This window comes from Cottoperca gobio, chromosome 21, assembly GCF_900634415.1.
Source record: "Cottoperca gobio chromosome 21, fCotGob3.1, whole genome shotgun sequence".
Lineage (NCBI taxonomy): Eukaryota > Metazoa > Chordata > Actinopteri > Perciformes > Bovichtidae > Cottoperca > Cottoperca gobio.
Window position 1 is genome coordinate 9,750,078 of NC_041375.1, and position 22,246 is coordinate 9,772,323.

General features: G+C 39.9%; 1 protein-coding gene across 9 annotated transcripts in view; it reads right to left on the bottom strand.

The window, feature by feature from the left end:
* The window catches only part of stxbp5l (syntaxin binding protein 5L), a 130,738-nt gene extending 128,971 nt beyond the window's left edge, over positions 1–1,767 (bottom strand). For all 9 annotated transcript variants that reach the window (XM_029458617.1, XM_029458614.1, XM_029458612.1 and 6 more), the window contains exon 1: positions 1,505–1,767. The gene's annotated coding sequence lies outside the window, so the exon portion shown is untranslated. The remainder of the gene's footprint in view (positions 1–1,504) is intronic.
* Between the last annotated feature and the right edge of the window lie 20,479 nt (positions 1,768–22,246).

Sequence of the window (22,246 nt, forward strand, 5' to 3'; positions counted from 1 at the left end):
AAACTCTGTACATCCATCAACAATACTGAGTTTATTCAACTTTTACTATCAGATAGTGTTTTTCTGGCATGCAAAGAATAATAGACATGTGATGGACATAGTGGCTAAAATGTGACAATATAATGGATCAATAACACACATAATCGCTCCGTCACCACCATTTCTGCACACACACACACACACACACACACACACACACACACACACACACACACACACACACACACAAAACTTGAGAAGAAATGTGATGCTGTTGGGAATGGAGGGCATGTTTGTACACACAATACTTTTTCATGACAGGCTCAGTCTATTCAGTGGCTTTAAAAACATCCACGCATTAAGCCACTCACTTAAGGAGCAGCTTTCTGCATGGGACTGGGCAATCATGCTGTTTTTTTTCCGGCACTTTCTCCTCCCTCCCTGCCTGCCTGCCTGCCTGCCTGCCTGCCTGCCTGCCAAAGGGTGCTCTGCAGCATCCTTTTCAGCTTGTGAATCAACCTCCCTCCTCCTCCTCCCCAGCTCCTCTATACAGACATGAAATAAAAACAACAACTCCCCCCTCCACTAGTGCCAGTCTGGCCAATAATAATATAGCTCCATAAACACCCGGTTTCTCTTGGGTTCTCAATGAATTATTCACAGTTGTATACTGAAAATCCCCCCATTTCTTTATTGAGGAATATTCGCTGCAGTCAGCTCCAAAATGCATCCAGAAAAAGGGCTGCAATGGGCGGCATAGACTGCTATAAATACATCTACCCCCCCACCCCCCCACCCCCCTCCCCCAACCATCCACATCCCTCCCTCAATCTCCCCCCTCTCGGTGAGCTAGGACAGTGCTGCAGGGTCCCTCCGCTGGCTTGCTGTGCACTTTTTTTTTATGCAAGGGAGGGACACCAGTTATGTCATCGCTCCAACATCATTCGTGCCTGCTTGCTGATGCAACGGGGAGGCTGCCATTCATTGACTTCATTTGGGTTGTTTATATCACATGTGTGTGGGCTACTGCAGCATAAACAGCATGCTGATACTGTTGCTACACCGCACATACTGGTGGGAGCTGGAGTGTACCCACAATTTCACATACATACCAGCTTCACCTGCCGTGCACACATGTCCGTGGGGACTTATGTAGATGAACAATTATTTACGTTTTAAGGCTCTAAAACAAAAAGCCACAGAGGCTGAGAAAAACCAGAAGCTTTCACCTGATGAGCCTCATGTTGTTCTGTTTTGTCTAAAATTGCCTCTATTTCCAGGATAATTTGAAATGAGGAGCTGCCCGTGGTGCTGAACTTTCAACACAGAGAACAACTGGCCAGCAAATCTAGGGCAGAGAGCTGAACTAAGATCCAACTTTTACGATTCTGCTCCACTTCATCAATGCCTACATAACATCATCGTATTTGCAAGCGTCATGTATGTGAATGGGGATTTGAAAAAGCCAGAATTCAAGGTGTTACTACCTCAAGTCCTCAGTGAACAAAACTCTGTATCCACCCACCTTGCACATCTGAAAGTTTTCCGATACTAAAGTCTCCTGGATGTCGATTTCCTTGGGAGTTGGCGTCGCTGTGGGAGTCCCTGCCGCGCTGCCGCACGATGGGGATCCCATAGTGCCTCCCGGAGAGGAGGTGGTCAAGCCGTCCAACACCTTCCGAAACTTCTTCATTTTCTATCGTGCTTTTGTATAATAGAGGTAGAGAGAAAATGACCGCTCTGCTTTCTTTGTTTCTCTCAGAGTTCCCGGTCTCCTCTCAGATGCAAAAGTCGTCTGGACAGCTGGAGGAAGAAAACGTCGCTTCCTGCAGCAGTAGCAGCGTAAAATACCCACTCTCTGTTTCTATCTCTTACGTGCAATTTAAAAAGTCATAGAGGCACCTCATCTTGCTCGCTGGCTGTTGTCCACACACGCACACAGATGAATACGTCTCAACCACTCTGATCTGAGGGTTACAGCCACTGTTGCAGATGCAGATCGCTTATCTCATATCTGAGCACGACTGACAGATCTGAAACTACTCAACTTCATCTTCCTTGTGCATCCTAAAGTAACATCCACTCCCGGGCTTGGAGAGAAATCTCACACCTCAACATAACCAGCGACGTATCAGCCAGGATAGGACAGATCAAAAGAAGTTCGAGCAGCTCGATCCACTTTCCCCTCCAAAAAAACCCTCACTTTAGTTGCCAGTAACAGGAAGAGAAGGAGGGGGAAACTGACTGAAGACGCAGAGGCAATGCAGTTAAACGTGGTTGGACTCCACAGTCAGGCCGGAAAACGAGACAATTCAACCATCGAGAAGAAGAAGAGGGGACAAGAAGACGCTGTGCGACGGCGCAGCAAACTGGAGTTTAATCTATGGATGCATGTGAGTCGGGTTTTTTTCTATCATCCAGCTGTGCTGAGCGTCGCTTCCCTGCAGTCTAGAGACAGGAGACGGGAGCTGTCCGCGGTGCTGAAAAAACAGCCAGCCCCGCCCCCCCCCCCCCCCCCCCCCCCTCCTCTCTCTCTCCTCCCCTCCGTCCCTCACTAGTGATTGGGTGAACGCTCTAAATCAGAGATACCAATGATTAATAAAAAATAACCTAGGGAACAGCAATAAAGGAACAGTTCATTCAAAAACTAAAACAAAACCATGTATCGATCATAACGTGTGGATTGTTAAAGCTCTTAATGAGTGCAGCATTGTAGTTTTTGTTGCCGTTTTCATTTGTTGTCATTTTCAGCCAGTTTGCTTGGAAGTCTCCATCAACAAGATCTGTGGAGTGAGATAATGTCCATCGACATGATCACCAGCAAAAAACTAAAAAGACAACAAACTTTAAACAAAAAACAAGCTACGGGTCCCACATCATGCCGTTTCTCTCCACTGCATTTAATATTTCATTTTGAACTCAATGCTTTGCACATCACTCCCTCTGAATTCACACACAGCTATTAACCCCTCACAGCACTGTGCGAGAAGGGACTGTAGACTGCTCCAAGGACCAGACTAAAATGCTCTTCAGCTTTAGAACAGGTGTTCTAAAGCACCCTAAAAGGCCCCTTGCATGTGAGAACACATCTCATTTCATCAGCATTTTAATTCATCTTTTCAAGTTTTGCTGTTAGGTTTAATCTTAACGTATGTTCTTGATTCATTATTCCATTAGGGGATCAACCACATTTAAAAAAATGTAATTAGGGATCCTATAATATCCTATTTTAAAAGGTTAAAAACACTCCTCCTAAATTGACTGTCACCAATGAATGACTTTTGTCTGGCTAAGAGTTGCGGTGGTAATGGTTTGGTCCTATGGCGTGGTCACAGAATCATAATGCAATCACGCAGTGTGCAATCCAGAACTTGTTGTTTAGTTTTTTTGTTGTTACTGTATGTGATTTGTTTTATTTTCCTTCTGTATGCCCAACAAAAATCTATTTCTATGTTATAGTTTTATTGGATGTGTATGTTAGCATATACTGTAGTAATGCACATAGTTAATTTAACTTAATGAATGGGAAACTGGATTTAAGGGAGGGAGAAAGAAAGGAGAGACGAAACACAAAGAACACCTTTTATGTCTCTATTTTCCTAAATCATCATATAACTGCTTGTGCTACAATGCACTGTACTTACTTACTTACTTCCATGTTAGTCAGACCTCCACTTACAGTAGATATTTAGGTCAGTTTAGGGCTATGGTCCCAAAGGTCCCCACAGGTTATATTGAACTCAACTCCAGCTACATCACACTTAGCTGTCACTCCACTTAAAGTCATTTTTTAACTTTACAAAATCACCTAAATGACTTAAAAAGAGCTCCATTAGAATGAAGGTTTTTTTCATCATCTGTTTTTTACTTTAATTATTGTAGTGAATTATTTACTGGCACTGTTTTTGGCAGATGAGATTACTGCACTATGTTGTCAGGAAACATAAAAAAGCATGGATGTTAGTGAAAGGTATAACATGAATTTGACCATTTGCAATTTGTGATTTGCAACCCACTCAAGTATCAGATGTCAGAGCGTCCCTGAATCTACCAGCACCAACACTTACAGAAACAGAGCAGTGCCTGCAGGCTGCAATACAGATGAAAATGATACGCTTTGAAAATAAATAAAGCCCACTAGAAGAAATATTAGAATCCAACACTACAGTACAATGATAAAACAGCAATTCTAAGTATGTACAATATAAAAAAAAATCCTAAACTGTAATTATCTCGTTTGAATGTTCAGGACTGGTGATATTGCATAAGCAGTTACATCGCCAGCCTCTGCCCCCTGGCAATACTATATATATTAAGTTATAAGTCAGAGCACAGCACACATGGTCGGTCTGTATCATTCTCCAATCTAAGATAAGAAGATAAAAAGACTACACTTTGTGGTTTGTGTCATCACTAATGCTGCACAGTGCAGAGTGCAGATGTCAATCGCACTACCCAATAAGTGTGCTGGCTACAAGGCCCTTTGGGGAGTTGAGTCCCTTCACTTGGGTCTTCCTCTTATCAAATTAGATTTCTATTATATTAAAAAAAAGATAAATAATATGACCTACCAGTGCTTCTAATAAGAGGCTTTTTTTTATGAAACGCATAAAAAGAAACACTTAAAGGATTTATTTTGGAGTACCACTAAGAAACAACATGGGAGCCTGTACATGTAAAAATGTGCCAGAAACTTCAAAGCATGATAGGGGGTAGCTTTAATGTTACTGCTGAAACACGGCAAATTGGATTACTTGCACATTTTCAAGCATGTCGGGGCTCTATTGAGACTAACTGATGCAACTTTCAAACACAATGATCAATCTCTACAGAGGTTCTCTTTGCTCAGCTCTAAACTGTGGTCATTTCAATGTGCTCCATACAACATGTGAAACTATAGGGCATCCGGGGAGTGCAGATCTCCGTTTCCATAAGTGAAAAACAATGCTTGTATCCGCTCCATGATTTGGATCCACTCCCAAATTGAATGGTTTCCCTACTTAGTCCATGCTACACCCTGCCACCAAGATTCATGAAAATCGGAACTGCGGTTTTTCCAGTAATCCTGTTGACATATAAACAAACAAATCGAACTGAAAACATAACCTCCCATGGCAGAGGTAATGATAAGTGTCCTTGCCGTACTTCAAGATAACCATTCCAACATTATGAAAGGTCATGAGCGAGGAAAATAAATAGAGCTATGAGAGTGTTTGAAAAAATATTGAATCTGAATTTACTGTGAGGTTTGCGTATGAAATATTCTGTCAGGATATATGGTATAGTTTTCTCTGCAGGTGGCAAGGCAAAGGAATGGCTGAAATGACCAATTAAGTGTCTATGAAGGGGCTCAGGCAACTACACAAACACAGTAGCCTATTAGTTACATTATTTGTTTCTCGATACTCAGGGTGCTTTTCACATAGGATGTTTAGAGTTGTCCACTTAGCGTGACACAAAACTGCCCTCAAAAGCAATCATCATTACATCATTACCACTTAATGTATTGAGTTGAAGAGATACAAGGAGGTAGTGTTTGTGTTTGTACCATGTGTGTGTACTGTTTACAACCCCCCACGAAGGATGGGAAATAGACACAAATGCAGAAAGAGAGCTTAATATTGTGTTCAGCACAAACATTCACCCACAAAGAGCTTTGTTTCAGATGCTACATGGTAATTAGTCTGCTAGATAAATTATGGCCAGAGATAATTTGTGGTTTTCATTGAAAAATGGAACACATGTAAAAACATAAAACAGGAATATTTCTTTTTTTGTAACGGAGATGATCAGTCAAAGCCACTGATGTAGTCTCTATGCAATTACTTCAAATGTCATAATATAATGATCATGTCTCCCACAATGTTCCTTGTTATTTTCCTTTATAACAAAATGTGTGGCAATCAAGAATAATCTTAGGATATTTTAGAGGCTATTATGATGATCATAACTCAAAACTGATTGTGGAAGAAGGGCAAGTTTGAACATTGGTTAAACAGTTGACCTCTATCGTGGGAATACAGGCCTCGTGCTCAGTCAGCTTCTTCTTAGAGATGATTTGCAGGGGTTGATTAATTTTTTAAGAACAGATGTAATTAGAAGTCTGTCGAAATGATTTCAGCTCAGAAGAAATTTATGCGCCCACACACGCGCACGCACACACGCACACACACGCACGCAAGCATGCAAGCACCCACACTCAAGGAGCTAGTGTCAATACAGAGTGTATGGGCAATGACATGTTCTGTCAAATGCTGCGCTTGGAAACACCACAAATACTACAGCCGACAGGATGTGTGAGAGGAATAACAACTCAGTATTTGTAATCCAAAAAAGAAGAATCAAGACCCAGTATTACAGAAAGACAAACTAAACTAGCCAACCATTACGAACAAAGAGGAATTCACTGAGAGATGGGATGCCACATCACTTGTGCTGTATCTCAGAGGTTGACAAAATCTGTAAGCCTCATACAAATAGCATTGACAAAAGTCTCGTCTTTTTGATCAGACATGCCAAAATACCGGTCTCTGTCCACTGTATCCTTATAATGTTGGTGATCCCCTGACTGGTCCTAGTGCCACCATGAGATTGACATGTGTGATGCTAAATGAAATGTCTTGAAAACCATTGATTGGATTGCCATGAAATTTGGTAGAGACATTCCTGTCCCCCTCAGGATGGATGGAAACACATTTGGTGAAACCTTAACTTTTCATCATCAGGTCAAAATTGAAATATAACCAATACTTTTGTTTGGGACAAAACACCTGCAAAACAAATGACTGTCCAATCACTCAGCATTACTTTGCTAATTAGCAAACGTTGGCATACAAACAGGTTAAATTAAGATGGTAAACGTGGTAAACATCAGTATGTTAGCATTGTCATTGTGAGCATGTTAGCATGCTAAAATTAGTATTCAGCTCAATCACTATGTTACACAACAGTCTTCACAGAACAACGATTTGAAATGGGACACCTCTGTGTTCCATGTGGGTTAAGTGTAAATGGAAAAGGATAAATAGGACGTAGCATTTTATTTCTTATATTCAAATATTCAACTATTTACAATATTTGTAATCATCCTGAAACCACTTCTGTCTATGTCAATAATTCTACTTAAAGAGACCGCTGTATTTAAAAACATAACTCATTAAAATAACAAATACTTTAACAGCATCCTAGAACATGAACAAACTAGATTAAGCTGTTGTTGAGTGTTCACCGCTCTATTAAATGACACGTCAATCATTTCGGGAGAGATAGCAGGTTCCTGTCCTGTGTTTTGAATTTTTGATGGTGGGCAGGGCTGACCTTTGGTTTACATTTGGATCACAAATTAGGGCTTTAAATTATTGATGTATGCAGAATTTTAATGTTGTCTGGGTGGTGCTAAAGTCATACTGCTTAATAGAGCCTTGGTTAGTTTGGTACTTCAGAAATGTATCATAGGTATAAGTTAATAATATGCTTTACCTGCAAACTGTTCATCTAAATGTAATAAAGATGTACAGTATTTCCCTTTGAAATGCACTGGAAAGGAAGTATAGCGTAGTATTAAAATAATCATGTAAGGTAAAAGTACTTCATTTTATTACTGAGTACACATAATATCAATTTATCCTGCTCATATCTGAGCACATCACATCCATAGTGACGACTCCCCAAAGATAAAGATAAACAACTGGGTGTGTAATCGATACCTCATCCACTTGTGACAGGATGTTTTGAGATAGTCTCCTTATTGACTGAACCTCCCACACACTGGACCTCTGCACTCATGATATTTTATCTTGAATCACCTCTCGGAGATGTTTGACCTGCAACATGTACGTGTAGACTAGAGAATCTCTTTTTTACTGTGATCTCAGAAAATAACAAAATCAGATCAGAAATCTAAGTGAAGTTAAGAAGAAATGCAGATGAGGTACATTTACACTAGATAAGGGAATATGCCACTTTCAGAATTTAGAAATGTTACTGGACAGGCTCAGTGAATGGCAGCCAGGGCTGTAGCCAACACATAGAGGTCATGTCAGGGGTGGGCAATTCATTTTTACAAGGGGCCACATGAGAAACCCGAGCTGTGTTGCAGGGCCGAATCAACAATAAATTGAACTTAATTCTGCTCAATATTAATTTTCTCCCATTGTAAAAAGCAGTACATTATATAGTTTGATTAGCTGCTACTGGTAATCAAAAGAATAAGGATATTCTCTTCCAATAAATATATGAAATTGTGGAGTGGGTCAAATAGGAAAATACTCCTAGACAAGTAATAAACAGTAAAAACAATCATTACATCAGTATTTTATTTTTAACATGTTAATCTTCACAAACCAATACTGAAAAGGTGTTTTACAGTATGTAAAGATAAGCAATGAATCAACGTTATACAAAAAGCAATAAGTGCTTTTGATGTTATTCAGTTCACTTTACTTGTTCAGTGAGAAACATCCAGTCTGTCTTGGGCTTGAACAAGTGCACTGAAATCTGGTTGAATGTCTGAGGTGGATATGCGCAGGACAGCTGACAGGTGATCATCAGTGATGGACACAACACTTCCTGATGTGTAATACAATGCAACAATACCCATTTCTGTTCAGGGTTCATTTCTGTCACATTCTCTTCAAAAGTCCGACATGTTTCCCCGTCAGATTTGGACAACCATCCGTTGTCACGCCTGCCAGCTTGTCCCATTTCAGTCCCAACTTGTCCACACATGCATTTACCTCCGTGAACACATCACTCCCTGTTGTTGTCCCCTTCATTGACTGCATGGCTTCTCAAATGCCTCCCTTTTCTCCGGACATATGAGTGCTGCAGAATCCACCAAACACTCCTTGATAAACTCTCCGTTAGAAAACGGTTTACTTTTTCTAGCGATTTTGTGGGATAAGACATAACTTGTGTTGACAGCTGCATCTCTGGATGTGCAATGTTTTGTAAAAAGTCCTTGTTGGTTTTTCAGTTTAGCTAGCAAAGCACCCGACTCCTTTTCCCGCTCTTCATCAGACAAGTTCTTGAACAGCGACTCAAATTGTAATCCTTGAACACAGCGACCTGCGCACCACAAACTAAGCACATGGCTTAAGTTATTTACACCATGCACGCAATAGACGGAATCGGAGTTTCGGGCTTCCGGTGGAATCGCAATGCATGCTGGTGTGGCAAGCCTAGAAAAGTGAGCACCAACTCTACAAGGGCCGCCATATTGGATTTCTTCTCTACGTGTTTACATTGTATTTAGCTTATTCTTCAAGCGTGTTTACATTGTATTTGGCTAGTTTTTAGTGTGTAATCATGGCTCTTCTAGTTATGGGATTTGGACACCGACATTGTTTGGTGAAAGGATGTTCAAACAGTTGGAGAAAGCTCAATAAATGGACAGAATCTCATTGTGAGCTTCACGATTGCAAAAATTGCGACTGCAAGCCCCCGTTCGAACTATTTCCATTTCCAACAGCACTAACGAACAATGATAGAAGGCTAGCATGGACCAAAGCTGTAAAGAGACAGGACTACAATGGGAAGTCTTGGGAGCCCAAGAAATCTTTGTGGATTTGCAGTGAGCATGTCATGCAAGGAAAACCAACACATGAATTCCCTGATCCTGAACTCGACCTGGGGTATGTAGTCTATCTACTTGATTTATATATTGACAAATGTACTTTCTATATATTGAGTTTTATAATAATTAACAAACACAAGTAAGGTATATATTTATAATAGCTTACCCTGCAACACAACTGCAATAAGCACTTATGATATCGCCAGTTTTCTTGACTGCGCAGATCCATGCCGAATGTGGCGTATGGGAAACTTTCATTGAATGAGTACATTTTGCTTTCAAAAAGCTATTCTCAGAATCTGCGAGAGGATTGAAAGATATTTGTTTCAACCAGCCAGAGTCAAACAGTCTAAATGCTTTGCCTTCTTTGTATTCGTTCAAAGTTCGTTTATGAAACTCAGACATCGTTCCCTGGGTGGTCAGACATTAAAAATAATGTTATATCGCTGAGGTATATCGGCGGCCAAGAAGTCATGCTGTTGTTTTCATTGACACAGCCATCCTGCTATGTCAAGGGATCAGGCACTGAAACGCCACTCGGCATAACCAAAAGCTTAGTCTTTTCTTTTTCTGTGATTGAAATTCTTTTGTTAGCTGTTGGTTGCTCCTCAATGCCCATCTCTGATGCAGCAAACACCCTGGCAATAAGCTCCAGTTTTGTTCCTGAAACCTTTAAATTCCGCTTGCGGCAAAATACTTTCAAAGCTTCGACTTTCCACATCTGAACCTCATCATAAGAAAGGAGTTCAGAACTCATTGTAGAGTAGTAGGTTTGTTTACAACACGCTTGAAGAATAAGCTAAATACAATGTAAACACGTAGAGAAGAAATCCAATATGGCGGCCCTTGTAGAGTTGGTGCTCACTTTTCTAGGCTTGCCACCCCAGCATGCATTGCGATTCCACCGGAAGCCCGAAACTCCGATTCCGTCTATACAATGGTGTTGCTTTTATTTTGAAAAGGGTGCTGTTAAAAAAAATATATACTTTTCCATATATGTTATAATTCACGATTGTCCTCACGCGGGCCAGACAGGGCCGGCCAAAGGGCCGTGGCCCAGGTCTGGGTCATGTCCTCTGTAATTGTTCTAAGAATTTGGGGTTTTAGAAAGATGAGGCAGTGCACTCTACAGTTAACACATTGTAGGTATCATATAAATCGATTACTGTGTTTCCAGACTGAATATATTTATATTAGACAACTTTTTGGTGAATACAACCAGAATTATATACTGTATTCAGACTGTGATGTAAAAGTAAAACATACTGAATGAATCAAATCTGAGAAATCCAAATAATTAAAATGTTTCAAAGATCGGGCGTCTGGTCAGAATTCTTGGACGGTGGGTTTTGTGCTCAGGGGACTTGAACTTCCATCCATCCATTGTCTACCGCTTGAACGACTTGAACTTGCATTTCTAAAATCGTGAAAAGAAAAGCTAACCTACTGCAAACAAGGTTTGAGGAACTGCCGGTTCAGACAGTAAAAGAGAAATGGAAAGAAAGATGAGAGAAGGTTTATAGGGATTCTCACTTAATTAAAGAGGGATCAAATGAGACATCAGCAAGGAAGAGGGGCAGTCTTACATTTTCTACAAGTATAAGATAAAATGTATAAATCAATGAATGCGAATGCAAAACTGGCATTTTATTTATTTCTACTTTATTTATTTTTAAATTAATTCATTATTGGAATTTATTAAAAATCCAAATTCATTGATTGGAGAAGAGGTCAGTGGGAGTTGCTGCCTTGAAGGCTGCATGACAATTTCAGCACAAGCCTTACCAATGTTAAGGTTATGCTTAGGCAATGAATAACATCCAGCTTGTTGTTGACCATGTACCTTGTCAATTAAATATAAGGGTTTTCATGTAAAAAGGAAACATATTGACCAGTTGGAAACAAGCACATGAAAAGACACACTCTCTCAAGTAGATACGTTACAGCTTTAACTTTTATAATTGCTTCCATGTACCCCATGGGCACTCCTCAAAGCCCAACCCCCCCAACTGAGCTGATCAACACAGACTCAGACCACCTACCAATCTGTTATGTCACCTCGGCCCAATTAATACCTGCGGGGTGATTTGATAAAAGTGCACAGGAGCAGAGTTTAGAAGCAAATTAAATCCACAAAAAGTTGTTTTTTAATCAATTTCCAATTAAGAATGAATTCTTGTCTGTGGGACCACTGGTAATTGACTCAAGGTGGAGGAAGTGATTGCCAGAGAGGTGGGGTTGATCCTACAGGAACCATTGATTTTCATATAAATGAGATGGTAAATGCACGCCTGATTTTCGGAATTCGTTATTTACCAAAAGACCAAGACGAGTAATGGCCACTTTCCTTTTTTTACTTAAAGGCCGAGATTTGTTGCTGGTTTCAAAGCTGATAAAAACGTGTTTGATATTTCTCTTAGAGAGGGTGCCAATGGTATCTTATTACAAGCTAGTGCAGAGCAGTTACTCACCATCCTGAAGCAAACACAAACCTTTAGTGGAAGAGATAGTGAGAGTCGCAGTGAGCCTAAGGACCGGATGGCATTTCCTCATGGTAACTATCCACTGATATAATGGGTAATACGTGTAAAAGAAATACATCCAGTGTGTTACTGGTATTTACTGGTATTGATCCATTTATTCTTTACTGGATGGATCCATATGGCACATGTACAGCATGTTTCCAAAGACAACAAACCACCATCACAGCTATAAAGCCACAGCTCAGTATTTAGTATAGAGTAAGGAAATGTCTATAGCCTGTCGTGTTAGCAATGACATATTTGGAGGACAGAGGAAATTGGTACTTGACCGTGGTTGTAAAAGGTTTACAATCATTATCCATATATAAAATGATCTAAATTCATTTCATTGATGAGAATTGAAATTCATGAATAACACATTGAGTTTGTCTTTAAAAAAGCTATATACTCTCTATCTGAACTACAATGTGAGTACTTAATACAAATGTATTTCAAAAGAATGCATTTTGTATTGGTTGGGAGGCAAGTACAGAAAGAAAAAGGTGTTTAAAAATGCATCAATGTTAGAGTGGACACGGTCTCAGAGAGATACGTAAGTGGAATAATTACAGAAATTGATTTAGAAAACATTACGTTAAACTAGAGGACAATTGTTCACTTTCAGCTGCTAGTTTTGTGACAATAATTTAATAATAATTAACTTTTATTTGGTGAATGGTTTGAAAATGATTTTGGTAAATTCAATTACAATGCAGGCATGGTGCAATGATTGTTTTATATATTCTGCTAATAAAGACCTTTTCATTGCCTCTTGGTCTGAACATCTTTATCTCACACGTATAAATACAGACGTGTCGGCATAACATTTTGGCATTAGGAAACAAAAGCCCGACAGCATGACAGCAAGGACAGAAAGAGGGACAAGATCTATCGATCCTTCTCTCTTCTGCTCCTTCTTTGTCTGCTGAGGAACATCCCCACTGTGTTCCTCCAACCCTGCAGTGTGGCACTGTCTGCAGAATACCATGTGAAAAGACATCAGTTTATTTTATTGGATATTGTGAACTACATCCAGAGATAGCAAATTTTCTAATTAATTGAAGATCAGAGAAGTAGAAAACAAACATAATAATCATCAAGTGGTCTTTGCAATTCAAAAGCTTTTTATATCTTCATTATATATCAGCCACTCAACTAGGTATCAGATATTGGATTTGTAATTTATATCAGATCTTCCATAAATCTTTTGTTTTGCTTTCTTCAATTATATAACAACACAAGCCTGGTTTAATTATAGAAAGATATCTGTACACCATGTTTGCTGTTACAAATGTGCAGCTTCATCTTCGCACTTTTAATGTCAAACTATTTATCACATCCAATATGGCATTTTGTGGATTAATGATTGGATTTTTACATATGTGACCTTGACTACAGCTCCAGACTTCAGGAGCCGGTAGAGGAACGCAGTGAGGAGGTGACAGCTAGCTGTGACCTTGACCCAGCGCTCCCATCACAGCATTCCTCCTCACCTTTCAAACACACCTTATAAATCAGTTAACGGATCATAAATCTAATGTTACGTGACAGAGTCCCGTACTTGATGCATATTTAGGACAGAGCAAAGCAGGAAGAGACACGGCTAAAATGCTAACTGACTGAACTTTTCCCTTCTTGGGGATGACCTTTCAACTTTCAGTGTTTCATTTTCCATATAATTAGATTCTGGGGGGTTAACTAATTAGTGGTGTGAACGTCATTTCTGGGCTTGGTGACTGAAACTCACTTTGGCAAGAAACCAAAAGGCTGACTTTCAAAAGCTGTCAATCATGTGAAATAATGATTATAAATTATAAAGTGTCTGGAAATGATCATGAAAGCTCTATGTGCCTGTTGTGCAGGCTGCTACTTATGCATACTGCTACATTTTATTTCCAATTCAAGCACTTAATTTATACTACTTTATTAAGATAAAGCCCTAGTAAAGATATTCCCAGATGAGATGAAGACAGGCAGCAGATTGTGACCTGCTGACACATTAGCATCACTGAGCAGCAGAGGGAGAGGTGGCCACTTGAAGCATGGTGGTGACCTGTTACTTTATGATGGGTTTCCACTGCATGGTTCGACTATTCTCGACTCACTTTTGGTACCATGCACTTTTCTTTATTTTGTTTTCCACTCTGGTAAGTAACCGCTCAGTGTAGACGGCATTCTCAGCTGATCGCCGTAGCGTCTTGTCTGCTTTAAAGCAGTTCAAATAAAGGGAACATCCATCTACTCTTAATTGGAGTAGTATGATTTGAATCAGAGAAAGGCAGCAAATAATTGGAGATCAAGATTAGATGTTTCACCTACTGAGAGTAAAACCATCTCACTATCATCGTATTCATATCATGATTCATCCATTTGCTGAGCACAGATGAGTGACGTGATGTTTTGACTTGCTTGGTGAATAATTGTACCTCTAAATCGAATAAAGACAGTATCAAATCACGCTCAGTTTTTTTCTTTTTAATGGATTGAGACAAAGAGAATGGATCCCTTTGTTATTGTGAACTCACTTTAGAGATGAATAAGTCACACACTAATGAATAGTTTCTCTCCCAAGGGGACTGAAAGTGTAATTTTGCCAGGAGACACACATGAGGTTTTTGTTTGGTGGCATAGAAACAATTCCCTCTGTTCAGCAACAGTTGGCATAATGAGGAGATGACGTCATTACTCATGGGACTGTTCCCATAGGGCCTGGAGGTAAGAGACGGTGTGAAGCGAGAGTTGCACCAGACAATCAAAAAGAAATTAGAGAACGAAATCAAAGAGATACTTATTCACAGTAAAATATATATTAGAGCTCATATATTTTATGCATTTGATGTCCAAAGATAAACAAGCGGGATAAATTAAATAATCCGCTGTTGCCACTCCTCATCCAATAAAGTCTTATCAGTTGACTCGTGTCACATTTTATCCTCTATATGTGTTTCTTCTTCTTATGCTTCCTGACTTTCCGTCCTTCACATCCATATATCAGAGATGACACATACTGATGCATGTCACAATTTCAGACAAGAAAAATTGTGAATAAACTGGCTTGTTTTGATTGGACCTCTGGCACTGATTAATTCATATTGTCATGTAGCTGTAGAGGTGAAAGGGACAAACCCACACCCACATGAGAAACTGTTGCTCTAACACAGTATACAAAGCAGCTATAATTAGTCGCTTTGGACATACATGATGAACGTTAACACCCTGTGTAGAGAGGCCCATACTGTATGCCAGACCAACATAGACACACCTCCCCAGATGCATCACTGTCCTTGGCTGGTGAAGATCTGTGCGGGGACTCTCATGAATAAATAAGGTGAATAATGGTTGTTCTTTTCTAAATGGATGTGAAATGCTTGCACAAAAGGTTAACAGCTTCTAAATAAGACAGCTGTTTGTCATGGTTACTGCATTGGCACTTTGCAGGGTCAACAGCAGCAGAACAACCACTCAAGTCTAGCCTTGCTTTCAATGTACACAACATGCCGCTGCCGCTCTTTAATGCTATAGCTATGTTTATTTCTTATTCCTGCAAACTTTTGTTTACTGACCATCTTCTCTTTCTTCTATAGCATGATATAAAAAAACTAAATAATGGTGAACACCAGGCATTTCCATGTCAAAATGTTTATTTCCATAAAAAGGCAGCTGCGGATGTCATGTGCTTTGGTGGTAAATTGTTCAGCAGAATGAGTATGTCATTGTCTCATCTGTTACATACATGTTTGCCATTTTATATCTTTATTACAGGTGACATGAATTAAGGGGAGAAAGAAGGGGAACATCAGACAAAGGTCCCTGGTTGGACTCTAACCGGATCTCTTGGATGGATTGCCATAAAATTAGGTACAGACATTCATGTCCACCTGGGGATGAATTGTAATGACATTGGTGATCCCTTGACTTTTCTTCTAAAGCTATTATCATGTCAAAAAATGTATTACTCCAATACTTTGTTAATCACCAAATACTGTAGGCCTACCTGCAAAATAATGACATTCCCATCAGCCTCAACTTTATTGTGTGCTTAGCTAATGTTAGTATGCTCCTAACACGCTAAACTAACATAGTGAACATGGTAAACAATATACCTGATAAACATCGGCATTGTAGCATTGACACTGTTAGCATGTTAGCTTGCTGTCGTTAGCATACATTTCAAAGCAAAGCCTCACAGAGATGTGTGGATTTGGACATTTTATTTTGTCTTAATCAGATGCACATGGTGTTGATAGGGATTATTTTATACCAGGCAGTGATGAGCTTCACCAGGATAGTATTATGTGTGCAGTACTACCTCATTTCAAAGAAGCAGTAGGCTTTGTATTATTTTAACTGTTCAGTCATGTTGAATCTTGTCAGCTGTAGTGCTTTTACAACTATAACAGTTGTGTAACAGTTCTAATTAAGTGGTATCTTTAATCTTTACAATTCTTCACCCGCACATCCCAACACACATGAAGATGGATGGACATATGAATTAGTCATAGCTTCTTAATAGTAATCAGATTTCAAAGTAGATGATCAAAGAGCATTGTAGGCTGACTGACAGATGGACCAACAGGGTCGATCATTGAGTCGATAATCTTCGCACTTTAATGGATGAAGAGTGACTGAGACATCTCCAAGCAATCCATCCTTATGTAATCTTCTCAGGCAAACCTCGTGAAGCATCAGTTATTACAACTTGCCTTTGTTATTCTCCACCCACGCTGAAGAAAAAAATAAATAAAGCAACCACACCCTTCTAAATCCTGTCCCATTGAAATTCCGCTCGCTCCCTGGATGTCAACCTTCCCTCTCTGTTCAATTATTCTCTTTCTTTCACAAACAAATGAGCTTACATGCATGTTTGAATATTTCGGTCCCAGTCAGTAGACATTAATACAGGGAGGAACAACTCAACAATAAAGACATCATCAGGAGAGAGCTGACAGTATTGTTTAAACTCCAGTGTCCACGTTTAAATCCATTTAAGCACAGAAATCTATTACCACCTCTCACTACGTCAAACCTGATCTTCAATGTTCCAGGATTTTTTGCAGCTTTGTGGATTCCCTACTGTGTGCCCTCCCTGTAACCCAACCTATTTCCCTGCACTCAGGCTTGCCATGGCAGATCAATGGCATAGCATGAGGTTAGGTTTTTAATTAAGGTGTCCTGAAGGGTGTGGGTTGTTTTAATGAGGCCAGGTCCTGTTTTCATCCTGGCCTTTGAGGCTCTGCCCTACAGGTGTCCATCCTCGTACTTAAAAGTAATGTATAGGCTTGTAGGGTTACCCCAGAGGTCTCAGACCTCACCAAGCTCCCCTGCAGAGCTTGACATTTCCAACTGAATCCAATATGCCTAGGATCCTTTTTTTCTTAGCCATTACACAGGATCTGGTGTTCCTATCACCAGTGCTATCCTGCAGCAGGATGAACAGGATGTTCTGTGGTCGAATTATAAATGATGTATATGAAGCACATCATCCACACCAAGCACTTTCTTTAGGTGCACCAAAAATGTAAGTTTTCTTTTCTGCAATTTTTCAGTCAAGTTCCAATTGTTGTTTTGTAGCTTGGACGTCAGCCGGCCGACGTTAAGCATGTTGATATTTGTGTCAGGGTTGTATAGGAGCAGGAATCGGGTGCAAACACAGTATGATATTATAATGTAACGATTTGACACAGCCTAGATAAAGGAAACCATGACTTTATGTCCACGAGTCAACCAGCACGTATCCTAAAGTACCAATCTCATTCAAGCTGCTTTTGATTGATCTTTGGCCTCTGGAGTAGTTTACACAGCAGATATTAGCATACAGTATATCTCAAAAGTGAGTACACCCTTTAGATTTTTGCAAATATTCAGTTATATCCTTTCAGGGGATAACATTATCCTACTGAAACTTTGATATAACTTAAAGTAGTCAGTGTGCTGCTTGAATAACAGTATAGATTTATTGTCCTTTGAAAATTACTCAGTACACAGCTGTTAATGTCTAAACAGCTGGCAACAAAAGTGAGTACACCCCATAGTGAACATGTCTAAATTGTGCCCAAAGTGTCAATATTTTGTGTGACCACCATTGTTATCTAGCACTGCTTTAACCCTCCTGGGCATGGAATTCACCAGAGCTGCACAGGTTGCTTCTGGAATCTTCTTCCACTCCTCCACGACGACATCACGGAGCGCACGGATGTTGGACACCTTGCACTCCTCCACCTTCCTCTTGAGGATGCCCCACATGTGCTCAATTGGGTTTAGGTCTGGAGACATACTTGGCCAGTCCATCACCTTAACCTTCAGCTTCTTCAGCAAGGCCGTTGTCATCTTGGAGGTGTGTTTAGGGTCATTATCATGTTGGAAAACTGCCCTACGGCCCAGTTTCCAAAGAGAGGGGATCATGCTCTGCTGCAGGATGTCACAGTATATATTGGAATTCATGTGTCCCTCAATGAAATGCAGCTCCCCAGTGCCGGCAGCACTCATGCAGCCCCAGACCATGATGCTGCCACCACCATGCTTGACTGTAGGCAAAACACATTTGTCTTGGTACTCCTCACCAGGGTGCCGCCACACACGCCGGACACCATCTGACCCAAACAGGTTTATTTTGGTCTCATCAGACCACAGGACATGGTTCCAGTAACTCATGTTCTTGGATTCATTGTCTTCAGCAAACTGTTTGCGGGCTTTCTTATGCATCGGTTTCAGAAGGGGCTTCTGTCTGGGGCGACGGCCATACAAACCGATTTGATGCAGTGTGCGGCGTATGGTCTGGGCACTGACAGACTGACATCCCACTTCTGCAACCTCTGCAGCAATGCTGGAAGCACTCGCACGTCTATTTTTGGAAACCAACCTCTGGATATGACGCTGAGCACGTGGACTCAACTTCTTTGGTCGACCCTGGCGAGGCCTGTTCCGAGTGGAACTTGTCCTGGAAAACCGCTGTATGATCTTAGCCACTGTGCTGCAACTCATTTTCATGGTGTTGGCAATCTTCTTATAGCCAAGGCCATCTTTGTGAAGCGCAATAATCCTTTTTTTCAGCCGCTCAGAGAGTTCCTTGCCATGAGGTGCCATGTTGTCCAGCATTCAGAGAGAATTGTGCCCAAAACACCAAATTTAACAGCCCTGCTTATCATTTACACCTGAATCCTTGTAACACTAACGAGTCACATGACACCAGGGCGGGAAAACAACATCATTGGGCACAATTAGGACATGTTCACTATGGGGTGTACTCACTTTTGTTGCCAGCTGTTTAGACATTAACAGCTGTGTACTGAGTAATTTTCAAAGGACAATAAATCTATACTGTTATTCAAGCAGCACACTGACTACTTTAAGTTATATCAAAGTTTCAGTAGGATAATGTTATCCCCTGAAAGGATATAACAGAATATTTGCAAAAATCTAAAGGGTGTACTCACTTTTGAGATATACTGTATATTTGAAATAATTTATCAGGCCTCATTTGCTTTTTAACCAACTCCTGAGGTAAATATCTGAGTATTAAGCTGCTGGACTACGTTCAACAATCATCCCCCTTTGGAACTGGGCAGGTAATATATAGTACATGTTTATCAGAGCATTTTGGTGTGAGACCATACGATACATTTAAAACCAAAACAAGAACTAAACAATGCTATAAAAGCTCAAAGGCAAAGCTTAATAAGCGTTGGAGAAGTTGAGTGTTCATTCTCAATGATTTGGGATTTTGATGTCCCAGTCTGTCAAAGGAAAAAAGAAATCCCCAGAATCAACTACTGCAACTGATATGTAAATGTTATGGCACGCGAGATTTTTTAAACATATTTGACGCCTTAAGTAGAGCTCCTCCTAACTGCTTTTAACCTTCAAAGGAATATTTAGCACCCTCAGGATAATCAAAAACTCATCAGAACCTTTGCTAGAATGTACAGAAAATGTGTCTATATGTGTTAAGGTAGCTCAGTAGCGCCCCCTATTGCGTGGTAGGGCCATAGTCACATATAGTTGCTCTAAAATTCACAAAATTTGATACGCACATTGCACGGACATATTTCAAATTGACTTCCATTAGCCAACCTGGAAATTGGCCATTTTGAATAATGAGCATTTTTCCTTTATTTTTAGCAAACTTGTACAATCTCCTCCGAGAGAGTTCATCGAAAAAATTCCGTCTGTCATAGCATTGACAGACGATGCGGCACGCATGCACATGTTTTACGCAAACGCGATATTATAGCAAAATTACATATTCATACCAGAACATTTTAACCTTACTATCTTCATGTTCTACATAAAATCCTACCTGCACAAACTAAAATACCTAGCTTTGCTTCTTTTTTGTATTTCCCCCCCAAATAAATAAATAATTAAATGATCCAATTCTTATATTGAAATCTCAAAAGTTTTAAAAACTCCAGAGCTTAACTCTCCTCGGAAATGTTCCAATTCTTTGCAACCTTAGTGAACATTTATGTGAAATGTTTACAGCCAATGAGTTTGAATATTGGTCAAAAGAAAGCAGAGAGAGGGTGACTCACTGCAGCGCACACTATGACAGGTGTAACCTTTAACATTGTATTTGTAAAGGCCTGTTTTCTGTAAATGCTGGGCCCAAGTCTCTGCTCAGACTTTGGGTATGACGTGAAATTGCCCCCTATTATGAGTAGGTGACCCAGTGCCGCGGGTTACTGTGGTGAAGTCATTATTTGGAAAGCCACATAACAAGATACCCTATAACCTGCTGAAGCACATCTGGAGGAGTACTGAGAGTGTTTGCCCAGTAGGGACTGCCTCAATGAATAATTATTCACCCATCGAGTGGGGAAAGGTCTCACTGAGAGGATATGACCAAGGAGTGGAATTTTTAATTTTCCCCAAAACCTATTAGTCTTTCCCTGTTGTGGGATTGTGTGTCTATAATCTTGATTATGCCATACAGTATATCTTTATAATAAACTGTACCATCCTACTAGCAATGCGTAGTATTTGTGTAATTTGTTGCACATCATAATTTAATTTTTTTTTTTATATTTAGAATTTTGAATCATCCCGCTATCCTCCAGTCATTTAATCATCAATGACATCTGTTATCAGGTTAAACTTGGCTCGTCTCAATGATCATTTTAATGCTGTAGCGACACCGTCTCAGTGGAAAACATTTGTCAGTGACAGCAGCAGGTCCTGCTCATGTTTCTGCACATAGTTCATATCCATTTCAAATGTATTTTCTGACGATAAATTAAATAAGACTTTTCCTTTGTGTAAGAAAGGCATTGCAAAACATTGATTTGGAACACACAAATAGTGGTATAAACATATTTTACAGTACAGAACATAAGTGAATTTGGGGCCAGAATGTAATGAGAGAATCATATTAGTTTATCGTGCATTAGAGGAATACATGTGGTGGGAACATTAGGACACGTTAATAGGCATTATACTTGAGGAAAAAAGCAAAAGCAAAAAGCAAACAGAAAAATAAAAAGAATGTATTTTCATGAGACTAATACAATTAAGAATTAAACAATTAATCCAAAATTATATACACCCCCTTTTTTATCATGGTGTAACTTTGTCAGTGACACACACAGTATAAGCAAGTATCTTGCTGCTTAAGGCCCTGTCACACATATCCGTATGGCAGAAACATATGCCGGCGTATATGAACATTTGTCAGAGTCCAAATACGTCCAACTTTTCATCGGATCGGAAAAGTGATCATATACAGATACGCATGTCTAACCTATTGATAGCGCATCACTTACTAATACAAAATGTATCAGATATGGAGTATACAAAATATCGGCAACACGCTGGTGTACATAGATATAAGGTAAGGTATAAGTAGTATTCTGGGGTACGTTGTTGAACGCTGATGTTTTGAGCATGTTCAAAATTACCGAATGTACTCGACGTGTGCTTCATAAGATATGCAGACGTTACGTGACGTTAGACATACGTGAATACGGAATACGTACGTGAATAGTTACCTACGTAAATACAGTACGTGACTACGTTAGAGGAACGTTAGATATAAGCTATGTCGGCTGACGGTATATCCTACAGCCAACTCATTGATAACGAGTGGATACCCTATTCCTACCCTATGTTAAGATGAGTAACTTATTAAACGTGTTTCTACAGTACAGCTAGCGTTCAGCATTCTAGCCGTTCTCCA